This window comes from Mustela nigripes, chromosome 1, assembly GCF_022355385.1.
Source record: "Mustela nigripes isolate SB6536 chromosome 1, MUSNIG.SB6536, whole genome shotgun sequence".
NCBI lineage: Eukaryota > Metazoa > Chordata > Mammalia > Carnivora > Mustelidae > Mustela > Mustela nigripes.
Window position 1 is genome coordinate 170,790,480 of NC_081557.1, and position 7,821 is coordinate 170,798,300.

The window sequence follows — 7,821 nt, forward strand, 5'->3', positions numbered from 1 at the left end:
ATTTATTTTCTGAAAACTCTTCTAAGTCAAATCCCACAGACCCCAGGGAGAGAGACATTCCTGTTCTGGATGTCAAACAAGAGTGTTAGCCCTGGCCACATTGTTACTTCTTGTCACTGAAGTGACCCCGAGCAAACCACTGGAACGCTGCTTTTCTCAGCCTTACCACCCTGGATGCTGGTGACCGTGCATTCATGCAAATTCCAGCATCTTCCTCAACTTTGAATTCTAATCCTTTTTAGAGAGTTTTCTGTTTAGCTCCCTCCCTTTCTCTTCTGCCAGACCATTCTGGTGTGTCTGTGCTGGTCTCAGGTGTTCATGAGCTGTTACCTTCCTTCATCCAATGTGCTTCAAATTCCCGTTAGGGTCAGTCGCGTATGGACAGGGATCTTGTCTTTGTTGGTCATCCTGAATATACCCCGCGCCTAACTCCGTGCCTGGTATACTGTAGCAAATCAATAAATGGTTAGTCAATGAATGAGAAGGCCAAATTCTACTAAATGGAAGAAAAACAGCAAACTACCTTAACACTTTGGCCCCAGGGTATTTAGGAATTTTACAAATGGAGATTTCCAAACCTTGCAGTAGATCTGCAGAAATAGAATCTATAGGGCAGGAGCCTGGGGAATTTGTATTTTTAATAAAAACACCGGACGCTTCTTAGTATTAGGCACATTTTTGAAACATGGCCCCGGGGTTGTTTTTTTTTTTTTTTTTTTTAAAGATTTTATTTATTTATTTGACAGAGAGAGACCACAAGTAGGCAGAGAGGCAGGCAGAGAGAGAGAGGAGGAAGCAGGCTCCCTGCTGAGCAGAGAGCCTGATGCGGGACTCGATCCCAGGACCCTGAGATCATGACCTGAGCCGAAGGCAGCGGCCTAACCCACTGAGCCACCCAGGCGCCCCGGCCCCGGGGTTTTGAATAAATATCTTTCACCTGGTGGATGTCTCAAAGTGTACTTTTTTTCATGGTCATCTCACAGTCATTTATTGAGCAACTACTACAGAATTTCTGAGTCAATACCAAGCATTTGTCTTTTTCCTGTTATGTCACATTATTTACGTCGATTCCTAGGCTGTCTTTATGTTAACGAATCCCTTTACTTGTACATTCATTCAACAAACGCATGTTGCGCATGCATCTGAGGCCAGTGGTGTCCAGATACATTCAGATGAAAGAAGTGATGTCCACTGAAGTTTTATCTCTAGGTCCCTGTTCGGCTGTGTTCAATAGGCAATTTCTAGTGAGGTGCAGGTTGTGGAGAAGGGAGGAGCAGGAAGCAATGTGGCTTGGCCCTTTGTCAGTATTACAATAGAGTCCTGCCCTTGGCAGTGAACAGACTCCAAGGGGCTTGAGCAAGTAAAGATTCCTTTACTGGCCACAAATGTGGTTGCATAAAATACGATGTGCCACTAGGGCTCGGTGATTATTGCTTTTTCACTACAAACATTTGGGGGTCAGTGGTATGTAATGTAGAGGGATTCTGTTCCGCTCATGCGGGAAGGGTCATGTAGTCTCCAAATCTATTTTGTTCTTGCACTTTGCCTGTGACCTTTGGTTTAAGTGTGGAATCCTTCTCGCTGGACTGCACTATTTATTAAATAGAGTGAAATCCCAGATGAAACAGTAGGCTTGGCCCTCCGCAATTTTGTCTGTGTTCATGGATGTTTTTACTCACGGGTGTTAAAGTCAAGTTAAATAGAGTGCGTGTGTGGACAGAAAGCACTTCTGTGCTCAAGAGCACTGTCTTTGGGCCTGGATGCCTCTGCTGCTGCTGTCTGGGCCACACTGGTGTTGCTGCAGAAGAATATCCCCCCCACCCTCGGCCTCCCCCCAGCCAGCTTCCCACGCTGGCCCTGCCCCCTCTCTGCCGCCGTCCCCCAACCTTCAGGGTTTCTCATTTTAGCTCTTTGACATCAACAAGGAAGAAAGCTGACAAACAAGCCCCACAGATATGTGAGGTATCCCTTAACATTTATAACTATTTTGTCACAGTCACCTCAGTTAGTACTCAGTTACTCAATAATTATTACCCAACTATATCACCATATTACTATATACTATACTATATTAGTATACACTATACTATATACTACTATATTACTATAGTTCCAGATTTATCCTTACTTCCTCCTTCTCTCTCTTCTCTCCCTCTGGTAATTTTTCTTGAGCATCTACTACATTGGGAGCCCCAGGAGTGGGGGGCCCATGCTTGAGGAAACAGTATAATTAGGAAAATCTTTCTCAAAAGCTGTCTGAACCGCGTGCCTCAAAGAAGCCGGAGTGCTTCTGGGGAAAGACTTGAACCCGTCCAGATCTATTGAACTTAATCCCCGTTGGAGAGGGCCAAGAATGCATTGTGAGGGAACACTCCAGTCACTTTGAGAGTGTGTCAGGGAAGACACAAATTTTGCGACCCAGGAGTCTTTGTCCTTAGTAGAATGATGTCAGCACCTGAGTTTTCACTTCCTCAGCTAGACAAACTCCAGGGTCACTGTGAGTGATAGAGATAATAAAGGCAAAACACCGTTTCTGGCCCGCAGCAAGTGCTTAGTAGTTCTCGGTACTTAAAACTCCATGTCCTGAAGGATAAAAAAATGTAGTCAACATGATGATTCTCATCACCTTTACCTTTTCCTAAAATCACTGTTTCTCCTGTACATCCATGGTTCTCTGCCGGGGCTGCTCATTAGAATCACATGGGAGGCCAAACAATGTCTAAAATCCTGATGCCAGGGCCCCCTATGGATTCCATCAGAGTCCCTGGAGGTGGGACCATGCTTTATGATTTTGAAAATTCCCCAGGTGATTCCAGTGTGCATCTGGTCTACATTTTCTCATTCTGTCCCATTCCCTTCGTCCGTGACTAATCATACACTCGAGGCCTCAAGTTCTTTTTGGGAAAATAGCCCATGGCTATGTCATGCCACTTGCCGTGATCTAGAGGAATGTACTTTTTGGTTGTTTTTAAGGGGCAGGTTCTGGGACCTATCCTGTTACTGCGAGGGGTAAGATGGGAACCATATGGTAAATCTGGGATTAGGGTCACGGGACAGCACTGGCAAGAAATGTTACGAGCAACCTCTGAAGAGTGCGTGGAAACAGAAGGGGAGGCCATGAGTAGAGCACAAGGACTGATAACAGGGACAGACACTGAGGGAAGCTCAGAGGCTGTGCCTGAAGGATTAACAAATGACAGTTCTAAGCTTTAGGGGGAAAGGGGGACTTCCTCTTAAACCCCTCTTCCACACTTAAACCACTTTGAGATGAAAGCCAACCAGCCAGCAGCTACAGATACGAATGAAAAGGAGGATGGGATGGTTGAGGAACCCAGAACAGGTGTGTGGTGACTTCCAGGAAGGGCTGGAATGAGGAACTACCAAGGCCTCAGAGCTCTTTCTCTTAACCTTGTGTTTTCATTTTTGGTTTTGTTTTTGTTTTTTTGAGACAGCATGCTCGAACGAGCATGCAAGTGGTAGGGGAGGGGTGGAGAGGGAGAGAGAATCCCAAGCAGACGCCGTCCTGAGCTTGGAGCCCCACAGGAAACTCAAACTCATGACCCTGAGATCATGGCCGAGCTGAAATCAGAGGTCCGACTCTCAACGGATGGAGCCACCCAGGTGCCCCTTAATCCCATTTTTCTCCTTCTCTTTGCACACTGTCTGACTGCTCTTCCTCTGGTGAGCAGGTTTCACTGTTCTTCTGGGCACAGGGTACATCACTCCTTCACAGCTCCCAAGTTTGTGTGTTAAATTTCTGGTCAAATAGGGCTTCCTGGGTTGCTCAGTCAGTTAAGCCCCAGATCAGGATCTCAGGGTGGGGAGGTCAAGCTCCGAGTAGGGGGCTCCACAGAGTCGCCTTGGGATTCTCTGTCCCTCTTCCTTTGTTCCTTTCCCCACTTGTGCTCACGCTCTCTCACGCTCTCTCACGCTCTCTCTCTCTCAAATAAATAAATAAATAAATAAATAAAAATGTTCATGGCTAAACAAAGAGACTCAAACTGCTCTTTGTTCCAATTCCAAATTTTGCAGCAGAGGGTCTGATTGGTTTCCGGGCCGGTATTTCTAGGGACCACAGACTATTACTTTCTCTAACTTGCAACGAGCAACTACTTTTGTGCGCAGTTGGTAAATTCATTTCCTTCGGCTCTGGAGCAATTTGACTGTAAAATGCACCTGTGATGACTAGGGTTGTAAGTAAGATACGTGCCCTTTTTCTCTCATTTCGTTTTTACCAGAAGTTAATACTTACTGAGCCAGGCTGAGCAGGGCGCCCCCCCAATGGCGGGTCCATTAGTGCTCCTATATGTGGTCATTAGTCATAAAAATCACACATGCTGCAGAACGTGCCCCTGTTGTGACAGTCATTCATGGCAGAAATGGTAGATACGACGACGTGAGCCAGTTTGTAGGCATGAATGTGTATGTATCTCCATTATTTCAGTCTGAAACTTGTCCGTACACAAATTTAGATATACGGTAAAGATCTCCGCAATTTGCTAGTTATGAGACATTGGTTAAGATCTATCAGATCTAGAGAAGAACTCATAGATCTGGCTTACCGATCTATGAAATGGGGACCTATGAAATGGAGGATAAAAATAACTTATCCCGTGAGGAGTAATAATAAACAAACAAATTAATATTAAATAAATAAATAAACAAAATAATACACCTGAAGGGCTGAGCAAAAGGCTTAGCATATATAGCAATCACTCCAAATATCTTAGATATTCTTATTTTAATTTTTATTATTAAGAGACTAACTTTGGTGCCTAACTCCTAGAAGAACTGAAGAACATACGGGTACTTGACGGCATGATTTTAAAGTGATATCAGTTCAGTTCAGAATGAACTGTCTTAAAAAACTCTCCCACTATTTGATACAATTTGGCAGGGCTTAGAGCGTTGGAGATGGGGGTCAGAGGCTACAGGTCTACTTTCTCTAGAGCCAAGGACAGAATCAAAGGGGTGGGGAGAAAGCCCATTGCCAGTGGGTGACTCTGGCAGAGAACTGGTTTACAGATAAACATTATTGAGAAAGTTTCACTTTGCCCTACACCTGAGGTGATGAAATGGACAGATGTCATGATTTCCAGAAAGAGCAGGAGATAACGTCACTGTCCAGGACAGGACAGGGTGTAAGTCCAAGGCTGTGTGCCAGGGACTCCTGAATACACAACCCTCGTAGAGGGTGTCCTCTCCTCTCTGGCTGATTCTATTTGAGCTTGCTGTGGAGGGGGAAGGAAATCAACATTTTTTGATTCTCTAGCATGTGCTAAGCACTGTACTGTGTACTGTTTGCTATGTTGTAAGAAGAGACAAATCTGTGATGCAGGTATGAACTCTATTTTGCAAATGGGAAAAACGGGCCAGTAGGGAGGGAGGGAGAGAAAGAGAGAGAGGGAGAGAGAGAGAGAAAGAAACTAATGTAACTGAGACAAATGCAACAACTAGCAAGAGGCAGAATTAGAAATGTTAAAGTATTTTATTATGAAATATGCATACAAAAATTAGGCAAATCAGAAATATATATCTTAATAAGTAATTATAAGGCAGAGACCTATATAACTACAATCAAGAAACATGGGGCGCCTGGATGGCTCAGTGGGTTAAAGCCTCTGCCTTCAGCTCAGGTCATGATCCCAGGGTCCTGGGATCGAGCCCCGCTTCTGGCTCTCTTGCTCAGCAGGGAGCCTGCTTCTACCTCTCTCTCTGCCTGCCTCTCTGCCTACTTGTGATCTCTGTCTGTCAAATAAATAAATGAAATCTTTAAAAAAAAAAAAGAAACAAAGTCTCCTTATATATCCCTTAGGAACCACCCCTCCTTATTTCCCTCTTAGAGGTAACCACTCCACTGACTTTTACAGGAATTAATTCTTTGCTATATTTTAAACCTGTCAGTATCTAAACCCTATAGATTAGTTTTTCTTAGTTTTCAATTTCGTATAATTGGAATTGTACTATATGTATGTCAGTTCTCCTCAAAGTGATGTATAGATTCAGCAATCCCAATAGAAATTCCAACAGTTACGTAGATACGCTGATATTACAATGTAGACAGAAGGACGAAGAGTCGAAGATCAGCCAGGGTGGGGTGAACTGTTTTTGCCCTTTCTGCTGAGAGTCCGTAGAGTGAGCCAAAATGACCAATCAAGCAGAGTAGAGGGACAGATAAGAGTCCAGAGAAAAAGCTTAAATGCTAGAGGGCTTTCTCAGATCATCATGCAGCTGCCTTAAGCCAATTTTGTTGTTTCAGAGTAGACAAAATTGCTGAATTCTCTGCCCCATTTGGATGTTCATAGAAACAGAGGGGATGACACTGATTTAGTGATGGGAGAAGGACTTGGGGTGAGAGGGTAGGACTCTACCCTGTTTATTCTCCCTTCTTTCAGATAGTTTCCCTTAGCTGCCTTTTCAGCATAATCATAAGTAAGCAAGGGAAGGGATTCCACAATTAATTTTACTATTTCCTTATGTAATATTACATTACGCTAAATGATGCTCAGAAAGGAGTGAGGAGCAATCTTGGAGCCTGCGAAGGCATCAAGGAGTGACCTTGACACCTTCATCATCTCCACCAGCTCCCTGCAAAGACAGCCCCCAAACTCAGCTGAGCTGAGGGAAAACAAGGTACCTTCCTTTCAAAAGCCCCTCTAAGACCAGGACCCTAATTCTCAGCAATCTAATTGGGATTGCTGCCCCGGAAGCCTCCGTCTAGAAGACCATGGCTATCAATCTCGATTCGAGGTATTCTAAAATTCTGTAACCATATTTTCTTAGTTAGGACAAGCCCAGAAAAAAAAAAGGCAGATATTTTTATGATATCAACATGAAAAATGTTCTGAATAGCATTAAAGAGAACGTTCTAATGAGGTGGTTTTTCTTGCTATTCATTCATTTATATATTCACACTCATTCAGCAAGGAATACATATGTTCCTGTTAGGTAATGTTAGCTTGCAAAGTAGAAAACCCAATTCAAACTAGCTGAATGGCAAGAAGGATTTATTGGCTCATTTAACTGGAATATCCAGAGGAAGAGCAGGTTTTAGGGTTGCTTTTTTTTTTTTTTTCAGTGGTTCGGCAATGTGCTTCTCTCAGTAGAGGTATTACTTTTATCCTCTTGCTGATTAAGTGTCTATAGGAGTTCCAGACTCATAACTTTATGCCATGAGAGCTCTTCTCTTCCAGCATGCACTCTACTGGGAACAGCTTAAGCCAATGAGCCATGGACCATGGGCCAAGGAACAGAAAACTGACTACACAAACGTGTGTGTGTTAGATATCCATGTGAAAATCAAGCATTGCTAAAATGAAGGAAGGAGGGAGGCAGCCTGGGTCAGCAGACAACAGATATTGTTGTGCCCAAATTCCGAGACCCCCAAAGATGACCACCAGAGTCCAGAGTCAAAGCCAAACAGCAGGGGTCGTTTATTATGAGTTCGAATCCGGACCTCCACGCTCTCCTTGCCGGTGATGCTAAGAGGTCCCAAGCTCAGGATCACAACACTTTTTATACACTATTTTTGGGGAGGCAGGGACTTAGCATACATCATAGTATCTTGTAACAAATCGCCACATACCACAGGAAAATAAAAAAGGAACTCTACAATATGACTGGCGTGCTACAGAGCGGGAAAAGGCTGGGAACAGATTATTGGTTAGGTCAAAGGGCTGTCATTCTTCAAACTGCTTGGTTGGCACCGCTAGGGTATGTGTCACCTCAGGATTGGCCGGGGTCTCCCTGTCAAGCCACGGGGTGCCAGATGGTTATTATCTCTTGCACCCAGAGCTGGGTGGGGGGTCCAGGAGCAGTCAT